General features: G+C 47.4%; 1 long non-coding RNA gene across 1 annotated transcript; it reads left to right on the plus strand.

The window, feature by feature from the left end:
* The first annotated feature begins 59 nt into the window (after window positions 1-59).
* On the plus strand, window positions 60-16,996 carry LOC109457897 (uncharacterized). The gene is made up of 4 exons (XR_012497202.1): window positions 60-237; window positions 893-911; window positions 2,395-2,507; window positions 14,199-16,996. It is a non-coding gene; the product is annotated as an uncharacterized LOC109457897 (long non-coding RNA).
* Window positions 16,997-25,466: the final 8,470 nt, after the last annotated feature.

A 25,466-nucleotide genomic window follows, 5' to 3' on the forward strand; every position in this document is an offset into this window, starting at 1 on the left:
CTCCCCAAAGGCTCGCTCTCCCGCCGACATGCGCGCTATGGTGTGTCAAGATGGTGACTCCCCGCAGCCGGCCTTATGGGACTTGTAGTTTTCAGGGTGCGTGTACTCCGAAGAGAGTGAAGGGGGTGCTCACTTCCGAAACGTGAGAGAATTTTTTTTTTTTTAAACGAAAACTTTCCAAGGCCTAACGTGACCCAGGTCCACTTCCGTTTTTCCACTTTATCATATACTCATGAGGTGAGTATAGACTCATAAGGTGACGTTATATTTAGATGACACCTTCTCATGATTCGTTCATTCAACAAGTCATTACTATACACTCTCTATGGTGGGCCTGGGGGAGAACTGAGAGGATGGGTATTTTAGGCTAAGAAGGAAACGCTTACATTTTTCCTAAGGTTTTCTAAAATTTCTCAAGGGCCTTCCTAAGGAAAAGGGAAGTGACTTGTTCAGGTTGGCTCCAAAGGTAACTTCGGGGTTAAAAGGACTCTGGCCTCAGCTGTGGGGAGCTTCCACAGTCTCTATCAGCTGGAGAGAATTCTGGCCAAAGCCAGAGATGTGTTTCTTCATCTAGGTTATGGCTCTCTGGAAAGTCATGGGTACCAGGTTCTGAGCTGGGAAACCCCAGCCTCCCAGTCAGTCAGGAACCATCTCCTGGGCCTAGCTTCAGTCAACAAGCTCTGTGTCTGCTGTCTGCATATCTTCCCTTAAGTAAAATGATGTCATTTCTGGGCCCTACCACCTCTGTGAGATCTGAATTTAACACAGTGGTTCCCACTTGAGCTGGGAATACCTTTATCCCACATTGTGGGTTAGGTGATTCTGCTCTGCACCTACAGAATTTATCGCATTGTTTTATAATTGTCTATTTCCTTTTTTGTCTCTCCCCCAGGGCTGTAAACTCCTTTAAGGTAAGCATTATTTCCATATTGTTCATGCTGTATCAGTAATACCCAGCACAGTGCCAGGCATAATGCAGGCACGTAATAAATGTTTGCGGACAAAAGAGGGAATAAACATCAGTAGGGACAGATGTTACTTAAACCAAGGTCAGTAAAGTACAGGCACACCTACCTATCCCCTGATTCTTGGAGCTGGACCTGGGTCATCCTTCAACCTTTAATGTCATCTAAATATTAATCCTAGTTGATCAATCAGTCAACATATATTTAGTGCTTCTGCTAAGCATCTGGCACTATTTCTGTTGCTGAGGATTCATTCATGGGTGAATAAGACACACAAAACCTGTATCCTTAAGGAGCTTTTATATTAGGGAGGGGAAGAGGGAGAAGAACAGATAATGAACAAGTAAGTAAATCGATAAATAAAATTAGACAAATCAGAAGCCCTGGCATGGCATCTCCCAGCTCTGGCTTTGTTATATCCTGAGACTAGCCTGAGAAAAGGGCACAACCAACCTTCTTGGCTGTAAGAATGAAGTAAATCTACACTGCTGGATAGGAGGCTTTCTTTAAGGCCCAGCCCCAATAACTTCTGTGGAGCCTCCCATGGCCCCCTCTTGATTGTGCTTTTTCTTCCTTGGTTCTCAACAGCTCAACTATACAGCTTCCAGGACCTCACCTGACTAAGCTTTCTTTAAACAAAGACCAGGCAAAATACATTCAAATAATAGAACAGTTTAAGAACTTAGTATACATTTGGTGCCTTACATTGCTGCTAACCCAGCATTTGGCTCCCTCAAGCCTTTGGCTCTGTTGTGATTTCTTCTGTTTTTTTATTCAAACAGAGCCTGAGGCAAAACTTATGTTGTAAGACTTCATTGGGAAGTATAATCCCAGGACAGCAAGAGTGAAGTGGAGAAGGGAAGTGGAGCAGGAAAGGAGGGAAATAAAATACAAGATAGTATAAAATTGACCAGAGCTTCAAAGAAAACACAGCTAGTTGTTTGGTCATATAGGCTATCCAGAACCATTGCTTCTCAGACGGAGAGGATTGTGTCACCCCACCACTCAGGTAGCTACAGGGGGCACCAGATCTCACACTCTAAAGCACCGTGGTTCATCTGAGACCTGAAATGGTGAGAGGAGTCATATCGTCTGGTTTGGCAAAATTAGGCCCACTGCAGTCCTACCCCAGTGGGCACATTGGAGGCTCTGTGAAAATCTAACCCTCCTCCCGGAGGAGGCTAAGACAGCCAGACATGTTAGTAAACGAGTGATAGTAACAGCTGCTGTGCTGTCCAAAAACAAGTGGCCAAGGCCCAAGGTGGGGGGTAGAGATGAGGCAAGTGAATTTTTGGAGGCAGATGAACTGAATCCAATACACAGACACAGATATATCCTGGGCAGTCTCCTAGCTGCTGGATTAAGTGACTGAGCTAAAGTGAACACTGAGAAGGGGGACAAAAATTGGTTCTTCTACTGCCCTATCCAGCCACCAGGAAAAACAGCACGATGGATGCAAAAGCTGCAACCTTAACAAGCAATCAAAAGGCAGAGAACCCAGGACCCAAGAACAATAGATGGCAGCCTCCAAACTTGGCACAGGTGAGAGAACCCAGACTGGGTCTGAAACGTTTTTATCTGAGAATTGAAAAAACTGCTTCTGCCATTCGTAGCCCCTGTAAGCTACATAAGATAGCATAGTGGAGGAGTGTGAGCTCAGAGAGAGCCTGTTCTGGCTCCATCTGTGACCTTAGGCAAGTCACATGCCTCTTTGAGGCTCAGTTTCTTCATTTCTGCAGTGGAGATAATACCAGTACCTACTTGTTATTACAATGAAACACAAACATGCTTAGCCCAATATCTGACATAAGGAGTTCCGTAAATATTGGCTATTTCCATTATTCTTGCCCTCTCCCACCCCTCTCACCAACTCTTCTTCCCACCATGACCACCACCACCCCACCTCCTTACCCTCCACCCTAACCCCCACAGATTTCCCTGTTTCAGGAGCAGCGGGAGCTGGACCTGGTCATGCTTTCTTCGCCCTGCTCTCCCCAGGGCTGTTCCCCAGGAGCCTGAGCCATTCATTTCCCTGGTGACCTGAATCTGAACTAAGAGACGGATGTGGGGTGGCGAAGGCCAGGGTGGTAATGTGCTCCCTTATCTCGGTGCCCCTCACTGGGGCCTACTTAATTTTCCCTTTGATTTTAATATAGATTTATTGAAAGTTTCAGTTATCAAAACAAACTGCAGCAGCAAATTGGTGTTCTTTGCAGGCCTACAAGTGCCTATAAAGCTGCCATGCTCGGGAACGAATGGCGCTCTCTGGGAGGTCAGTCATGGCAACAGGAAGTCCCTGGGGACACACACACTGCAGTTTAATATTTTTCTTATTAGCCTTTTTCTTCTTGGCTATCTAAGCCTCCCTTTTAAATCGGAAATCAAATGGAGCCACCTGCCCAGGGAGGTTCTCTTCCTTAAGCTGCTCCACTCCCTGCCTTCTCCGTCCCCTCTCTAGTCCTAGCCTTCCCTCCTCTGATCCTCTGACTTCACCCTCCCTTGCCCAGTGTTCCAGAGACATTTGTGAGTCACATACCCCAGAGGTGTGGCTCAGCCCCGCCCCAAATGTGGCACGTTAGCTTGGGCTGTCCGGCTACTAGTCAGAGGAAAGCATCCCTAGAAAAGATTGGGGCCCTATGCCTCTTCTAGATCTGGTGCTTAAAGGCAGGGAAAGAAGCAAAGTTTTTAAGCAAAAGAGTTGTTTTTTAAAAGGTAGACAGTCCTGTCAGGATCTATTGAACTCAACAGACGCAAAAAGGAGATGATAATTCTAGGGATTGTCTAGATTGTCTGGTTTCATTCTCATGTCCCCACTGGCACTCCCAGTATGGCCTCTCCTCTCAATCCCAGCTTGATTTTGAGACTTGCCATTCTCTGTTCCCAGTCTGCCTCTCTAAGAACCAGCCTGGTTCCTACCTTCAGTGGCTTCCATAAGTAAAATCAGTCACTGCCACCTCCTCTGGAAGCAGTCCTGTCCCAGGGGAGGGTCTCCATGACCTGGTAACCATGAGGGCACCATTGTCTCCTCTTCTGGGCCTGAGGTGCTGCTGGGTCCCCTGCACATGCTGCATCCCAATTCCCAGTGTCCTCTCCTTGTTCTTAAAAATTCCCTGCCAGCAACAAGGGCTACTGCCCTTCCTCAGAACTCAGAGTATGACTTGACAAAGGTCCTGACAACTATAGCGGTACAGCTAGAGTGGTGGAAGGTGCTGAGGTGTGGATTTAAACAGTCCAGGATTTGAATCCTGACTCTGACACTTACTGACCCTGTGACCTGGGGAAGCTCTTTGTGGTTTCATTGCACCTTGGGCTTACATCTACTCTTGTCCAAGGACTTCTCTGTAACAGATCGATTTTCCTCTGTATCTCTCACCTAAAATAATCTGAGATCCTTAAGGAAGATGAGTCTTAATCATTTTTATATTCCAAGTGCATATATTTGATGAATAAGTAAAGTCACCTTCTCTGGGCCTGTTTTCTCCAGTATAAAATGGAGATAATACCTGCATAACCAATAAAGTGAAGAAAGCATCTACCATACTGCCCCCCCACCCCACCCACCCCCACACACACATAAGGTAGGTGCTCAGTGGGTGAAATTTCCTTCATCAATTTTCCCTCGAGGTTGGTCATCAGCCCCCGGAACTCCCACCTTTTACGTGTTCCCCTCTCAGCTTCAAGTTCAGCTCTCTCCTGTTGTCTGCTGGAGCTTTTGCATCACTGATCAGATGCCAGCATTCACCTTGGCCCCTTTGGAGTGGGGCCAACTTCTCTCCTCAAAGCCAAGGTCCCTCAATTTTTCCAAATCCACTCACAAACTTGTGCCTTCTGATGGCTCTGTTTCTATTCCCTGGACTGCCCTGTAGTTCATCTGTAGCAATGCAGACGTTCTCTACCAGCTATACCAGCTGGTGGTACCAATGAGTTTACGTTAACATTAATACACCAGTCTTGCTAATTCCAAGTCCCCACCTGCTCCTGTAGAAATAGTCCCTAGCAATGTTCCTGAAAGAAAGAAGAAAAAAAAAAGCCTCGGTCATGTCCATGGATCAATCCAAGCTATTGTGTTCCACTGGCTTCTGTCACTCGATGCACGGTGGATGCTGGCTTTGGATGCCTTTGCTTGCTGGGCTCAGTTTTCATGGTGCCATGACAGTGTGAGAACACGGCACTCGCTCAGAAAGTAAGAAGAAGACTTCCTACATATTGAATTCAGTTACGGGGGTGTGGAGCCCCTCAGCAGGGTTGTTTGAGCTCTTAAGTGTTCTAGAGACAGCTCTTTCCACTTACTCAACCAGTCCTTTTTTTTTCCTTCTAGTACACACCTACTAGCAGCACAGTAGCCAAGATAGGGTGAGTTTGGGTAAGAGCCATTATACTGAACCAGAGCTGCAATCCCTCTTTAACCCTTAGTCCTATTGTGGAAACTGGCTCATCTGTCAGACTCCCCGCTGCTGTATCATTAGGTCTCTCTCTGGAGTTCTGCTGGCCCTTCCCGCAATAATGGTGTCCATTGGGTTGCCCATACACCCCTACTCTAGTCATGCTGGTATATACCGATCCAGTTGTGGGCTTGGTTCAAATGTATTTGTTTTTCTCTGTGTAAAACAGTGGATTGAATAGACATTTGGATCAGGGGATGTTGCCTAACCCCCGACACTGGATATTGGCAAGTATCAGCTCCAAACCCACCAGGACCTCCATTACGCTACCTTCTTTTCCCATCAGGATGTAGTAAATAGACTTTTGCTGCCAGCCACCATCCTCTGCCTTCCCACATTAGTTGCACTTTGTCCTTGCACTGGACCCCTCGTGGTTTCATAGCGCCTCCTTCCCGGTTTTCACTTGGCGTCCAAGTCCTCTACACTTGGGCTCCAACCTATACTTCCAGACCTATTTCCTAGCAGTTCTGTAACTACCTGTGTCTTCCAGGCCAAAGGGACTAATTATTACCCATCACAGTGCTTTGCACTTCTCTGCCTCCAAGCCTTGGCTGGTGGTGTTCTCTCAACTGAGGGTGCCTTTCCCTGTCTCCACCTGGGGAACTCCTGGAGCAATGTGCCCTGCTCCCAGAGGCATTTCCTCACCCCCAGGTGGCCTTTCCTTACCTCCTCTGAGCCCCCCAGCCCTGCACGGCGCTCACTAGTCCACAGGGCAGGGGCTTGCCAGGCATTCTTCATCTCTAGGCAGTGCCTGCCCACAGCCCCGAGGACCTGGGGATGCTGTGGAGCTGTCAGGAGGGCGTCCAAAGCCTTCAGGGGGCCTCTTCCGGCAACTCCAGCACTCACTTCTCCTGGGTCATCACTAAGAGCTTGAATCCATCCTTCTCTAAGGATATGCTTTTTAAAGAGTCAAAAACATTCTTTGAATACCTATGCTGTGCTAGGCTCCTTGACGGCACAGAGAGGGACATGTACAACAGACGTCCCTGCCCTCACAGAGCTTACACACTAATGAGGGGGACACACTGGTAAAGAACTAAGTGTCACTCAGAGTGATAACTGTGATCATAGAGATCACTTGACATGAAGGTTTGAAGATCACAGCTGGAAAGTTTTCCCAGAACAGGTGACATTTAAGTCAAGTCTTAAAGGTCGAGTAGGAATTTCCCAGGCCAAAGGAGGGGAAGAAAAAATTAAGAGGAGAGGGCATTCGGGCAAAGGGAATAGCATGAGCAACAGCACTGGGCAAAAGATGGCCCACGTGTGGGTGGGAAGCAACTCAGTACTATTGGAGCAGAAAGTGTGGCAAAGCAAATGGTGAAAGAGGAGTCTGAAGAAGTAGGCAAGAGTAGTTCACTCGCGCAGTCTTATAAGCAAGGCTTCGTAGTGTATTCGGACTTGACCTAAAGAGCAATAGAGAACCACGGAAGGGATTAAGCAGCGCAGTGACTAGGTCAGTTCTATGTTACAGCGCTGCTGCTCACTCTCTTGTGCATTTCAATCACATGGGGACCTGGTTAAAATGCAAATTGCGATTATGTGGGTCTGGGAAAGGCCTCATCCTGCATTTCTAGTAAGTTCCCTGGTGATGTTGATGCTGTTGGTCCTCAGACTACCCCTGAAGTAGCAAGGTTTCAGGCAGTGCGATCACTCCGGCCCATCTTCCCACCTTCCCCAAATGTGTCCACTCACTTCCACAGGCACAGAGCATTCTGCTTTCCACTGAAAATGGTTCAAGGCTGCTGTGGCTCCTGACATGTATTTAGCATCTATGTTTTAGAAACTGTTTATTGAATATTTGCTCCATGGGGTTTGGGGGGAAGTCAAAAAGCAATATATTTTTCTGCCCAAAGTGTTCGGCATCATCTCTGAAGGGGCAGCTTTCCCTGAGCTGCCCTCTGCCAGAACTGTCATAAACATGGTAAATGAGACCTGTCTCAGCGGTGCTCCCTGGGGCCCCCCCGCTTCTGCAGCCCCATCTAGAGATGAGCCTGTTTATCCCTAACGGTTGTCTCCGACCTCTAAATCAATTCCCATTCTGATACAAAACCCTAGTCCTCCCAATTCCAGGCTGTGTCAATTTGTAAAACTGGAGGCAGCACATGATGACAGGGGTTACGAGCACGGGCTCCGAAGTCCGACTGCCTAGGTTCATAGCCCAACTCCACTACTTACTAGCTGGGTGACCTTGGGCAAGTGGCTTAACTTCTCTAAGCTTCAGTTTTCTCATCTGTAAACTGGGATTAATAATTCTTCCTGTATCGTGAGGCTGTTGTGAGAATCGGATGTCACAATGCATATAAAGCACAGCATCTGAAACACGCAGAGAACACCCAGTAACTGTTAGCTATTATTTTATAAATATGAAAACCTCTGTGTATAGAAACATATCAAAGCCCGTATAAAGTCCCTGTCACCCTTATGCACCTGTGATGGCTTTTCCTGCTTGCATCAATCCCTCCCTAATGCTAGGGAGGCAGAATGCAGCCCTGGACAGTGAGCATAGACAAGCCCTGCTGGATGAGGCAGCCTTTGGGGCAGGAGGTTTCAGCTTTCCAAAGCTGAGGCTCTGTGTTGGAGGGGGATGCTTTGTGGGTCCCCTGCTACCTCAACCCATCCCCACAGTGTCCCTTCTATCCAGGGTCACCCAGGCTACCCCTCCTTCCGGCTGCAGGGAAAGAGGCAGTTTCAATCATTCATCTTAATGTCTCTATTAAGCAGGGTTATGACCAGGACGAGACAAGAAACAAGGTCTTTTAGTGTGAAAACACAGCTCCCAGGGCTTGGCCCCAGGGGACTCCTTCCACACTGCCGCTCCCAGCTACTACTTACGCTCCAGATCAGGCAGGATTCTGCCCTGAGTTCTTTCTCCTCTCTTCCCTCCACCCTCCTAAGGGCCTGCCCAGAGCTTTCATTTCCAAAGAGAAAAGCAATGAGTTGGCCTTTGATGGCAGCCACTGGGGCTTCAAGGCAGTCTGTGTTAGGCCGGCACCCTGACCGGGGATCCCTCTCCTCATCACCATCTCATCACTCACAAGCAAAGTAGAGGCAGTCAGAGCTGTAGCCAGTGGGCCCAGCATGCAATAGGCCTGACCTGGCGTCTGGGCTCGGAGCCTAGGGGATAACAGTGCTCCTCACTATGGAAACGTTAAGGAGGATCCCGACAAGGCCACACCGCAAGTCGCCATCACTCAGAGAAGCCTCAGGGGCCGTCAGTGGAGTCAGCATATGCTCAGTCCCAGGCCAGGGCTGCAGGGTGGGAGCTGTCAGCCCAAGGAGCCCAGGGCTTACTGACTCTTACCTATACCCATGCGTGGGTAGGCATTTGTGGGCAGCAGCAGAGCCCACCCCTCCTCTGGAGAGAAAGGCTGAGGCTCCTGGAGAACCAGAATCAAAAGGCTTCAAGCCAGAACACACTCAGAAGGCCTCAAAGGGAGCCATGTGCACAGAGTCATGCTTCCGAGGGGTGGAAAGAGTCCCCAGATAACTAACTGTCCCACATGGTAGGAAGGTCGCCGTTAGAACACAAGTCCTTTAGCTGACGGACATGGGAGGATAAGAATAGGGAACATAAAGGTTCAGAAGGGAGAGACAGGTAACCCAACACAGTTTGCTGATCAGAGCTCTGCTAACTCTCAGGCCACTGACTTCTGTTACCACCGTGTGTCCTGCTGCCTTCTCACTGGTCCTGGTTTTTCCCTCTATATCAAGACTTACCCTAAACATGGCCTTTCCACACAGGCTTCCCTAAGGCAGGCTGGCATAGAGGAAAAACTCAAGCTGTGCAGCCGGTAAAACTGGGGTCACGTCCTGGCTCTGCCACTTTTAAACAAAGTGACCCTGGGCAAGTCATTGCTGCTCCCTAAGCTTGTTTCTGCTGTTGTTCCTAAAGGTCTTCCTGAGGAGTCAATGAGATAGTATCTGCTCAGCTTAGCATAGGACATGGAACACAGCAGAAGGCAAGATGAGTTGGAGTAGAGACCTGGGGGTCCTCTTCGTGGGTAGAAAGGAAGCCTCTATGCCTAGGATGCAGGAGGCGTGCCCTACTCTCCTCCCTGCAGGCCTTGGGTGCAGGGGCCTTGACCACAGAGGGCTGTGAGCGCAGGTGGGGGCTGTGGAGCGAATGCCAGAGCAGCTGAGGGCAGCACAAAGTCAGAGTGAGTTAGCACTGGTCCCAGGGGCTGCATGAGCCAGGCAGGCTTTTACAGAGATATCCAGGGAACAAGAAATACCAGCAAGGAAGTTGCCCCATTAATAAATAAGAAGGCGGGAAATTAATGATGGTCTGAAAATGGCTGAGCTACTGAACTCGTTCTTTAAATCTGTCTTTAACAAGAAAAATAAAGAAAAGAGATTTGGCCAATTAGGAGGTAATGAAGACATTGTAGAAATAGCACCTGACAAAAACACACATTGGTGGTGGGGGAAGGCGCTGAGTAAATACCCAGTGGCCTTTACATTCCCCCCACCCCCACCTCATAAGGGTGCCAATGGAGAGGAGAACAGGGAATCATTACAGGGCCTGGGAAGGGGCAGGGAAAGAACTAAGATGGGGAGACTCCGATTTTGGCTTCGTTGATGTTTTTCAAAAGCCAGGCAGGATGCTTCACACTCTCCAGCATTGTCTCCTGTGAAGGCTGGAATGAAGGTGAGAATGGGGGTGGGGGGTGGGGAAAGGAAACCGAATGAGGGTAGACGAAGGTGATAGAAGGGGGCCCCAGGGGAGAGAGATTGCTAAGGGCAGGGTAAAGGCAGAAGGACCCTGATTAGAGCTACAGAAAGGCTAGTTCCCTGACATATTTGGGGTGGTCCCTTTTAGGGCGTCTATGCTTACAAATCAAGGAAGGGAACAGGAGAGAGGCATGGGAGGGAAGGACAAAGAAGTCAAGAAGAGAGACCTGGGGCCTAAAGGAGAGAGGGTAAGGTACTTACATGGAGGAGGGAAAAGTAGAGATAGTATTTGGGCAGGGCTTAGGGAAGGAGCCGACAGCAATAGAGTGGGAGGGAAAGGGCCATTCCGCTAAGCTAGGCCAGAACCCTCTGCTTGCCAGCTCTAGCACTGCACTGAGGCCTAGGTGACCCACCCTGTGAGCAGAATGGCAGCTCAGTGACAGGTGGCAATAGGGTCGAGGGATCACAGGTTGAGTGTAAGCAGGGAAGCTTCGAGAAATAACAGAAAGGTGGCTAGAATAATGGGGGGGCGGGGATGAAGTCCCAGAGAAGCAGCAACCTTGGAAAGCTGCGGGGGGGTGGGGGATGCCGTTCTGCACACCTCCCACCCAGGGTCACTGGGACAGCAATACTCATTCTACTCACTCTCTCTGAGGAGCTGCGGTCATGGTGGGTGCCTGTGAGACTATCAGGGTCACAGAGATTTAAAGGAGGGCTCTTGGGAAGATCTAGTTAGGGAGCAAGGGGAGGGTCCTGAGGAAGAAAGTAAGGGAGTAAGAATATAGGCCCACTCCTGCTCCCACCCACACCTCCTTTTTTTTTTTTGTTTAAGGAGGGCGCAGCTCACAGTGGCCCATGCAGGAATTGAACCAGCAACCTTGGTGCTACCAGCACCGTGCTCTAACCAACTGAGCTATCCGGCCACCCCCAGACCTCCTCTTGAACACGGTCTTATGTGTAGGAAGGTCCCCGTCCTTACCCCCGTCCCCATCCTTTCCCAGGCCAAGATCCACCCTCCCCTGCAGCCCCTGGGTGCTGCCTTTGGCCTAACCCCACTGCCCAGGGAAGCCAAGACCCACAGTCTCCCAGGGGCAGAGATGGTCTGGCTCAGGAAGCCCACCAGCTCCGGGGTCTGTCCTGAAATCAGGTTCCCGGATTCAGTCCAAATTGTCTGGGCTGTAACAACACTGACACTGTCCGTGTAGGGGCTTGAGGGGTACTGGCAATGAAAGTGCAGGAGAAAGAGGGCAGCCAGTGATGAATAGGGGCAGCCAGAGCCTAGTTAGAGGGGGTATGGAGAGGACAGTGCTGCAGGGATGAGCCCCAGGCCTGATTTATCATCTTCAGAGCTGATCTGAGCGAGAGGGGTTAAGTAGCAAGTTAATGAAATCCGCAGATGCTGCTAAATGGGGAAAGCTGGGAGCACCAGGCTAGAGAGGATTCCAGGAGGGAAGCAGGCTGGCCACTGAAGAGGGGATTCATCTGGAGGGGAGAGAAGATGGACATATTCCAGCTGAGGGGGATCCTGTCATAGTCCCTGAAATCCTGTTTTGGCTGGCCAGGGAGGACGAGGTTAGACAGACAGTAGGGATGCAGGGTGAACCCAGGTCCCCCCAGGGACGTCCCCAGTCAGGCTTCACAGCCCCCTTCCCCAGTCCCATCAGGCTTTAGCAACTGCTTACTGGGCGGCCCCTGAGCTCCCAGACCAGGAGGTGAATCAGAGGGGGCTCTTTCCCGGGGCTGAGTGGAGAAACAAGTAACTACAGTTCACAGCGATAAGTGCTGTTGAGCAGCACAAAGGAGGGAGCAATTAATTCTGACAGGGGAGGGCACAGGGGTCAGGATGACATTAAAGCAAGGCTTGAAAAATAAGGAGTTTACCAGGCAGAAAAGAGAAAGGAGAGGTTCTGGGCAGAAGGAACAGCATGAGCCAAGGCCAGGAAAAGCACAAGGGAAGCCGAGGGAAAGGGCGCTGACCTGGCAGAGATACCTGTTCAGGGAAGGGAATGGGGCGAAAGCCCTGTGGGCTACAACACTGGGCTCAGTGGGGGTGTTTGGTGCCATGTGAGGCCACAGCGGCAGGACCAGGCTCTGCCGTGATCTGAATGTGCAGGAGGCTGGGGCTGAGAGGCCGGCCAGGAGAGCGGCCTCTGTATGCTGACTGTATGCTCCACCTCTAACAGGAGACCGGGACCTCCATTATAAGGTTGAGACAGGCTTAAATACAAGCATCTGTAGAGCTTCCGGCTCAAGGCCTGGCACACACTTACTTACTAACTGAAAGTTATTATTATTTTGGTTGTTCATATTTCCAGGCTGAACTAAAACACAAAACAAAACAATACTGGGCCACGGGTAGTCCTGCAGTTCCAAAATGCACCCAGGGAACCAGCAGAGAAATGGCTACTTAGTAAGTAGAACTTGGGCCCATGAGGCAGACAGTAATCCATTGTTCTAATGATGAAGTGGGACAGGGCGCTGCTGAGACATCGGGGACCAGAGAGCCCTGAGAAGGGGAAGACTGACATGTAGACTGTATCAGAAGGAACTCTGTAGACCAGACTGTCAACACCTCTAACCAGATCCCTCAGGGGCAGGTCTTGAAAACAGAGAAGGAGAGCAGTCTGCATCTTAGGGCCGAATAGCCAAGCCATGTCATCCTTCTTCCAGCCCTCAGAGCTGTCCTGGCCGATGAGAACAGCCTTTCCTACAGAGGCCCCGTCTTCTTCTCTACTGTCCTGAGCAGCAACCCTCCCCTTACAGGAGAAACTTCCCTAAGGGAAGTGGCAAGGGTATAGTGACAAGACATCTGTTTCACTCCTTTTTATTTACATTAACTGGGTATTCAGTGAACGTTTGTTGGACAAAGGACTGAATGAAGTAGCAGAAATCTTGAAGCTCTTCGGGATAGCACAGCACAGCACAGCCATAGCTGGAAAAGTCTCATCCTACCACCACACACACACAGACACACACACACACACACACACACACACCCTCTTTCCTCATTCTGTCTCATGGCTGCTAACATGAAGAAAATGGCTAATAGTGTGGCTATTTAAAGAACAGGGCTTGGAGTAAGACAGTCCTGGGATTCAGACTTTGCTGCAGTACTCACCAACTCTCTGCCCCCTAGGAAGTTACTTAGTCTCCCTAAGTCTCAGTTTCCTCTTTTGTAAAATGGGAATTTTACCTACTGCATAGGTTGTATGGATTAAATTAATAATTCATAGTAGTTCATGTGAAAAACTTAGTACAGTGCCTTAGTAAACAGAAAGTAACTATCATACAGATGGAGTAGGATCCAATAACATTAAAGGAGTAGAGAAAAAACAGTGGTCGAGAAAGCATCTTCATTCTCCCACACCTCCACTTTATATCCTTTCAAGCCTTCTCTGTGGGCCTATACTCCCCCTGCTGCTGTGGCGTGCTCTTTTTAGGCAGGTCCTATAACTTTATTCTTTAATAAACATTGGGTTCTAAGACTCAAGTCATAAGGTTAGGCAGGCTCAGTAACAATCCATCCTAAGATGGCAGAGATGCATGTGGGGTTGAGCCTGAGCAGGACAGAAGGGCACAAGCAAGCTGCCAAGCAGGTATGCCAGCCTCCCACATCATGTAGCACTGGTGTACCAGTGCCTCGCTGCTCACACCTAGCTTGCATGGAGGAATTCCTTATGACCAGGGAACAGGAGGGAATAGCTCTTCTTTGGTTCATGGGTGGGTTGACTCAGTATGTGGGTACAAGCTGAAAATGGACAGTGGCTACACTGAGAGACAGTGGTGAGAGAAAATCCTTGCAATGGGCAGAGCACTAGTCATCATCCATTTTGTGTAGAAAGAAAAGGGATTCAAGGATAGACTATACCAGGGGTGCCAAAAAAATGTGTACAAGTGGACACTTTGGTCAACATTGCTCAAGTAGTAGATCGCCGTAATCAGAAGTGTCTGGACGCTGATGGTAACCATTTTGAGCACCTCTTGTAATTGCAGAAGTCAAACGTGACTTGTATTCATCTTTTATCAGTATATATTGAGTATTACAATTTTAATACCCTTTTCCTTTCTTAAAATGTCTATACATTTTTTTGACACCTTCTGCATGTGGACTCATGGGCAGTGGTTAATGACTGAGCCAGCAGGTCAGGGGCCTGGAAGGAGAAAGATCGCGAGAAACACAAACAAGGAGGCCAGCGAATGGACACATGAGAATGGGCACAAAGTGTGAAGATCTTTGTATCACGTGTTAATGCCCACCAGAGAGTACCACCATGGAAGAGGCACTAAACCATCAAGGAAACAAAATGACTCAGCCCATTGACATCAGCCAGCTGTCACTGGCTCCCCCAGCACCAGCACAATGAATGCGTAGATGAAGTAGCTATGATGGCAGCGACAGAAGGAAGTTATGTACAGGCTCAACAGTATGGGTTCCTACTTACCAAGGCTGATCTATCTACTGCCACTACTGGATGTCCAACCTGCCAATAACAGAAATCAATGCTAAGTCTCCAGTATGGCACCATCCATCAAGGACATCAGATGGCCAGTTGGTGGCAAGTTGACTATTTGGGGCCTCTTTCAGTCTGGAAGGAGCAGAAATTCACTTTTACAGCAATAGACACATATTCTTTTTATGAGTTTGCCTTTCCTGCGTGCATGGCTTCAGCCAGCACCACCAAATGAAGGCTTACAGAGTGTTTGATCTACCAGCATAGGATCCCATGTAACATCCACCAAGGGACCCACTTCACAGCAAAGGAGGTGCACCAGTGAGCCCCTAACGTGGAATCTGTTGGTTGTATCCCATTCTACGGCACCCAGAAACTGCCAGCCACATTGAGCAATGGAATGGTCTTTGGAAGGCACAGCTGAAACACCAGCTAAGAGGTGATATTTTATAAGAATGGGGCACATTTCTTGGATACTGGCTCTCAACTGGAGGCATTTTTGTCCCCTATGGGACATTTGGTAATGCGTAGAGACATTTCTCATTTTCACAGCTGGTGGGGGTGGGGGAAGAAGAGGTAGTGCTACCAGCATCTAGTAGGTAGAAGCTGGGTGTGCGTCTGCAATGCACAGGACAGCACCCACACACATAGATAGAGAGTTGTTCAATACAAAACATCAATAGCACCAAGGGTAGGAAACTCTGTTCTAGGACACAGTATACGGGGGGTTTTTTTGTTTTGTTTTGTTTTTGTTTTTTGTTTTTTTATTGGGGAAGGGGAACAGGACTTTATTGGGGAACAGTGTGTACTTCCAGGCCTTTTTTCCAAGTCAAGTTGTTGAACTTTCAATCTTAGTTGTGGAGGGTGCCGTTCAGCTTCAAGTTGTTGTCCTTTCAGTCTTAGTTGTAGAGGGCACAGGTCAGCTCCAGGTCCAGTTGCCGTTGTTAGTTGCAGGGGGCACAGCCCACCATCCCTTGCGGGAGTTGAACTGGCAACCTTGAGGTTGAGAGGACTCGCTCCAACCAATTGAGCCATCTGGGAGCTCAGCGGCAGCTCAGCTCAAGGTGTCATGTTCAATCTTTCCGGCAACCTTATGGTTGAGAGCCTGTGCTCCAAACAACTGAGCCATCCAGGAGCTCAGTGGCAGCTCAGCTCAAGGTGCCGTGTTCAATCTTATTTGCAGGGGATGGAGCCCACCATCCCTTGCGGGAGTGGAGGAGTCAACCTAGCAACCTTATGGTTGAGAGCCCACTGGCCCATGTGGGAATCGAACCGGCAGCCTTCGGCATTAGGAGCACGGAGCTCCAACCACTCGAGCCACCAGGCAGGCCCCACAGTATACATTTTAAATCAAAGACCTTTGTATGGAGATGTGTCCCCAGCTGGTCCAGAAACTAAGCCCCCACTTAGGATCACTCCCAATGAGATCCACTTGTGGAATATGTGCAACTCTGGGCTTTACAAATTTATTAAAGGAGCTGATATTCAAAGGGAAACATGTCTGCAAGGAGACACAGCAAGAGTCCCACTAAACTATATGATATGGCTGCTGCCTGGGTTCTTCAGGTTCTTCATGCCGAGGGACCAACAAGCAAGGAGAAAAGTCCCCGTATCTTGGCAGAGGTAATTGACTCTGCTCATCAGGAGGCAGTAGGGCTGCTGTTAGTACTGCCTTCCCCTAATTTGATGGTACAAGGACAAAGGCAACAATCCCAGCCTGAGAAAGGCATGGTGGCCAGTCTGAGGTCCCTCTGGGATAAGAGTCTGGCTCACGCCAGGAGGTCAGCTATGAAGACCAACAGCTTTGCTAGTTGAGGGTAAAAGGAATTTAGAATTGTGAGTAAAGGAGGAATATAATGGCCATGAGTAGTGACCCTGAGACCAGCTGCAACAGTGGAGTCTATAGTTCATTCTACAAACCTTCTTCTTCTAAGTTTCCCCTAGGAAGAGAGGCCCACTGAAATCCTGGAGAGGATGCTCTCAGAATCTGTATGACAAGTGAATCCAAGTGATACCAGGGTAGATCGAGTAGATGCTGTGATCTCCTGCCTAGATCCTGCGTCAGGAATGAAAGACTTATTCCTCCGGTTGCTGGAGTGCTGCTAGCAGATAGCGCTCAACTGTTAGCCTTGTTGGGGGATTTCTACAGCTGAAGAAAACTTCTTTGCCCAAGGTCCCCCCTCCTTCCAGGGGCAATTCGAATCAATGACCGATCAACACTGGGACATAAAGATCCAGCCCACTTGTTCCAACTCTGGATAATTTTGAAAGACCATCTGTAGGACAAGAGAACAGAGCTACATAATTATCTGAGCTTATCATCTAACTGAAAAGACCATCCGAACTCCAAAGCTCCCTACAGGACTGGCTGAGGCCTCTGTTGGGACTTCATCACAACTCAACTTCTGCCTCTGCCTAATCCTGTTTCCCTCTATTGGTGTTGATCCCAAGAGCACCCTCTAATAGACACCACGCATGCTCATCTTTGTCTCAGTTCTGCTTTCTGTGAGAGTCAATAGACAAAATAAAATCTCTGTCCATGTTGAGATTACATTCTAATGGGGAAGCAGACAAAAAAAATTCCAATAAATGTAATAAATAAGTAAATCATTAAGTATGTTGGAAGATGATAAGTATGGTAAATTCTAAGGAATGAAGAAAAAGTAGAGCAGACTAAGGAGACCAGTAGGTCCTGGATGTAGGAGTTAGAAGACAGGGTGCAGTGTTAAGTCAGGTATCCAAGTAGGCCTCATGGAGAAGATGAGAATTGAGAAAAATTTCAAGAAGGTGAGAGAGTTGAATAATTGGTTATCTGGAGATATTACAGAGTAGCAAGAGCAACGACCCTAAGGCAGGAGCCAGTGTGTTTCAGGAGCACCCAGGTAGCCAGTGAGGGTAAAATAGGTTGTGCCAAAAAGAGAATACAGTGATAGGAATAGAAATTAGAGAGGTGGTAACATGGGGAGAGTGGGTCAGATTATGTGGGGCCATTTTAAGGATGATGGCTTTTGCTTTGAGTGAAATGGGGACTCTATCTTACTCATCTTCCTCTGGGAAGCCCTCCCTGATTCTCTCTGGTACCTCCTCTGTGCTCTCACAGCCTCCTGGGCTCCCGCCATGGTTGCATTTATTACCCTCTATTATAATTGTCTCATTGTCTGTCTTGTATTACCCAGTTAGTCGTGAACTAAACGAAGACACACTCAAATCACATTGGTAACAGCAGATCATTGTGAGGATTTAGATAAAAATAAGGAAGTCAAGACATATAGCCAGCCACACAGTGACACTTTGAGGACTGGAAGGTTTTTCAGGGCACAGCATAGTTTTATAAATGAGGTGTTTTCATTGCTGTCTGTGAATGAGTAGTCATTGATCTCCACTCTTGTATTTTGCAGTCACTTAGTATTCTGTCCTTGCTTCTATAGCGCCTAACCCTTCCAACCAACATGAGTTTATATTTTCCAAGAAAATGATCTAATTGGTTTGACCACACCCCAGTGAATAACTTTGTTAAACAGAGCTTTCTTATAGGTCTACCTCATGGACTCCTGGTCAGCCAATAGATTGGCTGCCTTTGGGTCAAGTGTCCGTCCCTGATCTAGTTAGCTGTGGTCAGAATAGTAAAGTCACTTGATTCAAAGCATGGTCATCTCTGCATAAGGAAACACCCAGAGCCCCTTCTCCTGGCAAGGAGCTGTCGATATGGCCATTATTCACTCTCCAGTACAGATTCCTTCCCAGCTTAGCACAGTGACTAGCAAATGGGAAATAATCAATCAATCAATCTTGTATAAAGTCTGCCCCTCCCAAGGGCCCAGCACAGTGGCTGGCACAAGTAGACAACAATAATTGTTCTGAAATGGAACGCCAGTATATCCAGACAGCACAAAAGAAAGCAGTATCGAGTAGTAGTTTTGCATGTGAATTCTTGCCATAGACTGCCTGAGTTCAAATCCCAGTTCTGCCATCCAGCAACAATATGTCCTTAAGCAAGCTACTGGCTCTCTCTGAGACTTAGTTCTTGCGTCTGTAAAATGAGGCCACAGAAGGCCCCAATGTCAAGGTGGGTTGGGTGAGTTAAATGAGACAATATACATAAAGTACTTTCCTGCAGTCCCTGACACATGGTGATGCCTCAGTAGAGAGTAGTGTTCTTATTTTCCTTTGTGAGACTCAGGCTAGTGGGCCTGGAGCTCTATGTGAAGCCCTGGTCTAGAAGGCAGTAGTCATGTTTTACCCTCTACTGAGTGAGGCAGGGTCCTTCCATGCAGAGAGCTTCCTAAGCGCACACTGACTCGGAGGCTGGCAGGACCATAGCCAACGGGCTGGACCCACTGTCTTCCCACAAGATTACAAGTAACCTGGGGTTATGGGTCATCCGCAGCTGTTGCTGATGTTAGCAAAGAAAGCCACTAGGAAAGGTGTACCCCCAAAACCTTTCTGGGTCAGTAATAAATATATTAGTTACTGGGCCTGACCTGAGGGGTGTCCAGCAGAAAATGTGGGGGAGGGGAGGAAGAAAGAGAGCAAAAGCACATTGACCATAATCAAGGATTCTCTTAAGTTGTAAGTCAGTATCTAGCCGAGCTAATCTTAATATATCCAGCATGGACCAGCCTTCTGGGCAGCACCTCAGGCACTCAGGGATCAATAAGAAGGTCTAGATGGAGACAGCTGTGTGTGTTTTTATGTGAACGTGGCTGTGTTTGAGATTGGGGAACTCATTCAGGGCAGAGCAAGGCGTAGCCTTACACCCTCTTGGGCCCTGCTCCAGGCTGGCATACAGGCTAGGCCTGAGAGCAGACAGAAGGGGAGCTTCTTCTCTAGGACCTACTTAATCAGGAAGCGCTCCCATAGAAGAGATTCCAGGAAGGTTTTGGGAAAGGGATGAAAGTAGTTGCCTTGGCTCTGGGTATGTTGAGGAGGCAGAGGGGTGATGGGCAAGAAGGAATCGAGAGAGCAGAGGGAAGATGGACACTCCCTGCCGCAAGCCGGCCCCTCAGTAGACTGGGCAGGGAACAAGGCGCGCTCCTCTCTCTGTGACAACACCATAGCGACTTGCGCTGTGGCCAGGAGCCTGAACGGCCTCCCTGCAGGGCTTTGTGGGGTGGTATGGCTGGGCCTTTCCCTGCTGTAGCCTTCTGCTCTGCTGCTCCCCCAAAGAGCACCACACAGCAATGCCAATTGCCCCTTTACTGTGCAAGCACGTGGTGGCTTTGAGGGACGCTTGTCAAGAGAGAAGTTCCTATTAAGGAGACCAAGTTTCTCTTATCCCCCCTCATTCATCTATGAATTTCCTTTGAGGAAATGGTGGTGCCCCAGGCACCACCAGGGGGCACTAGGTCCTCTAGGCTCCGGGGGGCCAAGGGAAATGAAATCTCTGAAGCGTGGAGGCCTGGGGTCCAGGTGCTGAGTCCGCTGCCGCTGCCGCAGGAGCTTGGCGCAGCCGGCCAGGGAGACCGCTGCTGGCTTATCTAATGAGAAATGAGAGGACTGGGCCAAAGAGGCCTATTTCTGTCCAGCCTTACACTACCTGCCATAAAATTAAATGATCACAATGAGTACATTAATTACCTGACACGAATACTTTAACATAACAAAATTATTAGCCGTTCTAGATTTAGTGTTTGTACAGCACTTTATATTTGCAAGGGCGTTTCAATAACTTACCTTACTAAGGGTGCATTTCAGGCCCTGAACGCCATCCTAAAGGGTTTCTTCTGGCCAGCCAGCTGTCAGGCCTTTGCCACAGTTGGTCCCTTGCCCTTCTTGCCTTCACTGACTGATTTTCTTCTCCAGCTGCCACCTGGCATCTCTTTCCTGTAGCCCCTTCCTCGATTCACCAAGTCCCTTTTACTTCTGGGAGCCATAAGACAGCTTCTTTAGTTGTGCCCAGGTTACCTACTGATCCTGCATCAGAGTTAAAGGGCAGTAGCCCTGGACAGGCCTAGCCTTGGTGTCCAGCAAGTTTCTCTCCCATTCTGCTGGCTGTGGCTGCAAGTATGGACACACAATGGGCTCTACACATAGTAGAAACTCTGATTTCGGGCCTCATGTTGCTCAAACTCTGCAGAAATTGACTGCATAGCCTGTCATATCACCTGCAATGTTGACTGCACCCATGTAAGAGCAAGCCCCGGGCCCTCAGGGGGCCTGGCATTGAGGGGACTCACCACGGTGCAGGTTCAGTTCCAGACTGGATGGGGTATCGCAAGAAACTTCACGAGTGAAATTTGTTGCAGTTGGTGTGAGTGTGAAATCTGCTTCCCAGGCAGAGAGATCAAAAGCCCAGTTGATGGATGTCTGTGTACCCAGCTCTCCTTGCTTGCTTTCATCTTCCTTCCAGAAAGAGGAGTAAACATTCAACTAGTGAGCGCTGCAGGTGTTCCCTTGAGGAGTGGAAATGATATCACTGAGAGCAGACGAGACCACCAATGAAGGTCTCCACAAGGATAGCAAGGGTCTCCAGGCGGAGCAAAATGAAGGGCACTTGCAGGAGCAGGTCCAGAATTTCTGTGTAGGAAGGTCTTTGGGGCGGCAGCAATTTGGCTGGAAGGCAGCTGGGGGACTTACCTTAAAGCCACACTTGTGTAGCGTGTATGCTACAGATCGATAACATGTCTTAACACGCTTTTAGCCAGACTTTACGAAAGTTGAGAAAACATCAATTTTCTATATAAATCTTAGTGCATAGTACAGGGGGTTACAAGCGGAACTCTGGAGCTAGATTGCTTGGGTTCAAATTCCAGTTTCACCATTAATCAGCGAGGTGACCTCAGGCAAGGGCCTTAGCTTCTCTGTGATTCAGTCTCCTCATCTATAAAATGTGGATAACTGTAGTCTCTGCATCACAGACTTGCTGTGAGGATTAAATGAGTTAATCCATATAATGTGCTTAGCAGAGAGTAAGTGCTCTGCTCACTAAGTGTTAGCTCCTGTTACTGAGAGGAGACTTGGGAGGGCCTGGGGGTGCCTGGAGGGCCCACACCAGGCATTTGGAAGTAAATTTCTAAGTCATTCAAAGTGAAAGGGAGGTGAGCAGAGGGATTCAAGATTTAGGCTAGGAGTGGTGTATATGGTGGGGTGCTAAGGAAACTCCTAGTAAAGTCCAGAGAACTCCACTTCCTAAGGGGTGATGGAAGGGAGAGGGCTGGGTTCCACATGATCAAAGACTAAGTGCATTAAGTGGTGGGGGCTTCCCGACACCTCCTTGCATGGAACTGGATGTTACCCCTGAGAGTAGCAGGGAGAAGGTGTGTTCTCTTGCCTTTCAGAGCACAGCTGGGTCGTCTGTGAAAGGGGGTGTGGAGTGGTGGAGTGGGGTGGAGGAAGGTGCAGGAGAGCCTGGGGGGGAGGACACATCTGTGGGGTGAACACACGACCCTGCTCTGCCACCCTGTCCCCCTCTCCACGCTGCCCTGGGGCTAATCAGCCAGCCTCTGTCTCCCAGGCTGTAGCCTCCTAGATGGGGGAAGCACTGACTGCTCCAGGGGAGGAGGCCCTGACCCAAAGTTGTAATTTGGTGGAGAGGAGCCCAGCAGGTAAGTAAACCTGGCCCTGGCTGGGTCCTGGAAAGCCCCAGGCCACAGGCTTGGGGGCCTTGCTCACTGTGCCCCATATCTCCTTCAGTGAAACAAGGGGTTTTGACAAGTTTCCCCTAAAGCCTCTTCCATCAACAAGCCCATCTGAGATTCTGTCTCTTCTTGTGGTTGTCACCAGGGATATGAAAGAGCAGAGCTGAATTCTAGAGTTTTACTCTGACTCTTCTAGGCCCTGGAACCTTAAAATTGAGACGATCAGGCCAAGCCCTGACAGCTCCCCAATGCTCCAGGGGCAGAGTAGCCTCACCCACAATGCTAGTGAGCAAAAAGACCCGGATGTGTGTGTTTCTTCCTGGGAACAGTGTTTTTAGGATGACGGGATTAATCATTAGAAAGCCAACTAAAAAACATCTGACCTTGTTACTCGAGGCAATCCTCTAGTAGAGATATTCAGGTCAGGAAGAAAATACTTGAACTACAATCATATGTATTTTTAATGTAAAAAAGAAAAAAATATTAGGTTTTACTGATATTTGACATATACATTGAGACAGGCACCCTCGCTTGGTCACTTGATTACCTGTCATATAGGGGACATGATATACCCTGAGGGGAGACCCGAATTCAGCAACCTGAGGGGTTGCTAGTGGTGCAGATAACGTACTGCAATTAACATGTGCCCAGTGAACGGATTTACCAATTATACTAACTAGTTTTAGCTTCATGGAATGGACAGATTGTTTAAAAACATTCCTGCAAAGAAAACATGACTTTTAAATAATACACAAAAAATGCAAGCACAAGCAATCGCTTCTACTCCTAGTAGGAGCTCTTAGTCAGATTATCAGATAAAAACAGTTACAAGCTAATCAGATCTGACAAGAAGTCAGCAAAAATTTTTTGAAATTGTTAAGAATGTTTGACATATGGAGTTAGGTACATTATGAGTTTTGCCCTATTGTACCTTGAGATATTAACCGATGGTAGTAATTTAGAAATTACTATAAATATGCATAAATTGGGGGAGTGTGTACTTTTTTGCTGGTAAGCATGCATGGTCAAGAAATTTGGAGACCACTATTTTAGCTTATCTGGGGCCCAAGTTTTGTCAAAAATAATGATGGCATTCTAGAAAAGTGGTAAGATAAGACTTTACTTCTCTTAATCTGTGGTAAATTACTAAGTGTCTAGACTGTCATTTTCTATCTATGAAACCTTGTACGCGTGTCATAAAATTCTCTGAACTTTGCTTTGCTTATCTGTGAATCATTAGGGGGTTTTTATAAAGATTATATAAAAATGTTTAAATGCCTGCCACATTGTGGGCCCTTCATAAATGGTTGTTGTCATTACAAAGAAAGGTATTGCTAAGCTAAATTCAGAATATTAATAAATGAACAGGATAAACAATATTTTGTCACAACATTTTCTAAAATACCCGAATGTTCCAGTTCACTGGGGGCTAAGGGCTCAGGATGCAGAGAGGAATTTGGTCTAGACCACAGTCTAGAATTGGCGCTGGCCTTGCCTAGGTTACTGCCACAGCCTCCTGACTAGTCTCCCTGCCATCATTGTCCCCCACTGTTTCCTGCCTCCAACCTCCACCTTTATGTGACTGATAAACCAGCCTTCCTCATCACTGTCATCTCTCGTTTCCATGCCTAAAAACCTTCAGTACCTCTCTTGTGCTATACAATTCTCTGTCTGTTATACCGGGGGTGCCAAAAAAATGTATACAACTGGACACTTGGTCAACGTTGCTCAAGCAGTAGTTCGCCATAATCAGAAGTGTCTGGACGCTGATAGTAACAACTTTGAGCACCTCTTGTCATTGCAGAAGTCAAACGTGACTTGTATTCATCTTTTGTTATCGGTATATATTGAGTATTACAATTTTAATTACAGTTTTCCTTTCTTAAAATGTGTACACATTTTTTTTGGCACTCTGTATATAGTCTTGCATTTTTCTTCAATTTTTCTTCAATTTAGACTTCTCTTCCCAGATAAAGCTGTTGTAGTTAGTACTTAGAACTTACAAATAAGGAAAATAAGGTTGCCCTTGAGAGAATTTAACGTAATCAGCAGGTGATGAAAGGAACCCAGTGTCTCCCAAGCCCTTGGGACCAGTTATTTGACTACTAATCAGTGGTATTAACACATCTAAGGAAAGAATGCTTTAGTGTGGTCTGCCGTCCAGCTAGAAATAGAGGAAAGCCAGAGAGATAAACGTTAGCTGAATGCATTCAGCACTGTCCATGGGAGAAAGATACTGGAAACAGGAGAACCTGAGCATTTCAATCATTAGTCTTCAGGGCCATTTATTTCCTCTGGCCAGAAGAGGTCCTGCTCCTTTGTATATTACAAATCTGTAGTTAAGATACCCATAATTCTTCTCATCTTTGATCTCCTGCATGAAATACTCCCCTCTTTTAATTACTAGCACTGGGAATACCGTCAGGGTACCAGTTTACTAATTCTGCTTCCCAGGTACCTCAGACTGAGGTGACGGTGCCTCTGATAAGAGTCCAAACATCTGGTCGATGGAAAATTATATCTCCTTTGTTCGTGTGAGTGTGATAGTCAAAGTCAGATAATATTAGTTTATGTGAATCTGATAGGTAAAGATCTAAATGAAAAAGATGAAACTAATAAACCAGAAGATATAGCAGAATATTTTTAAAATCTTGTGGTTGAAATGCTTCTTTTAAGCAAGATGTAAAGTCTAGAAGCCAAAGGAAAAAATGTAACTAAGTAAAATATTTCAACTTCTATACAATGAAAATCACTATAAACATGATAGACTGAGATCACATATTTGAAACATATATAACAATTAAAGGTTTACTGTCTACATTATGTTAAGAGAACCTAATAATGAATAAGGAAAAGACAACCCATTAGAAAAGTGGGCAAAAGATGTGAATTAGGAAAATCACAGAAAATATGTCCAATATTAATCTGTCTAATAAACATTTGAAACATGGTTCAAGTTGACTTTTAACTAAGCAAATGAAATTAAAATAACAATGATACACCGCTTGTTATATTACCCCTTGCCAAATTATTTATCGAAAAGTTGTTCAAATTTATACTCTTACCAAAAGTGCAGGTGAGTGCCCATTTTCCTTACCTTCAGTGAGTTTAGTCAATCTTCCTAACCTTTGCCAATGTATAGGTAAACTACAATAGCTCGTTGTTTTATTTACATTGTCTTTAGCCTATTAACCATTTGTATTTTTACTTTGTGAATTGTCTAGTTATGTGGTTTGAACTTTTTCTACTGGGTTGTTAATATTGTTGGTTTATAAGAGACAGTTAGATACTTGTTATTAGCTCTTTTAAGTGAAATATTATAAGTTTTTCCTATTGTTATTTGTCTTTCGGTCTTGTTGA

Source organism: Rhinolophus sinicus, linkage group LG06, assembly GCF_036562045.2.
Source record: "Rhinolophus sinicus isolate RSC01 linkage group LG06, ASM3656204v1, whole genome shotgun sequence".
In the NCBI taxonomy this organism is placed as follows: Eukaryota; Metazoa; Chordata; class Mammalia; order Chiroptera; family Rhinolophidae; genus Rhinolophus; species Rhinolophus sinicus.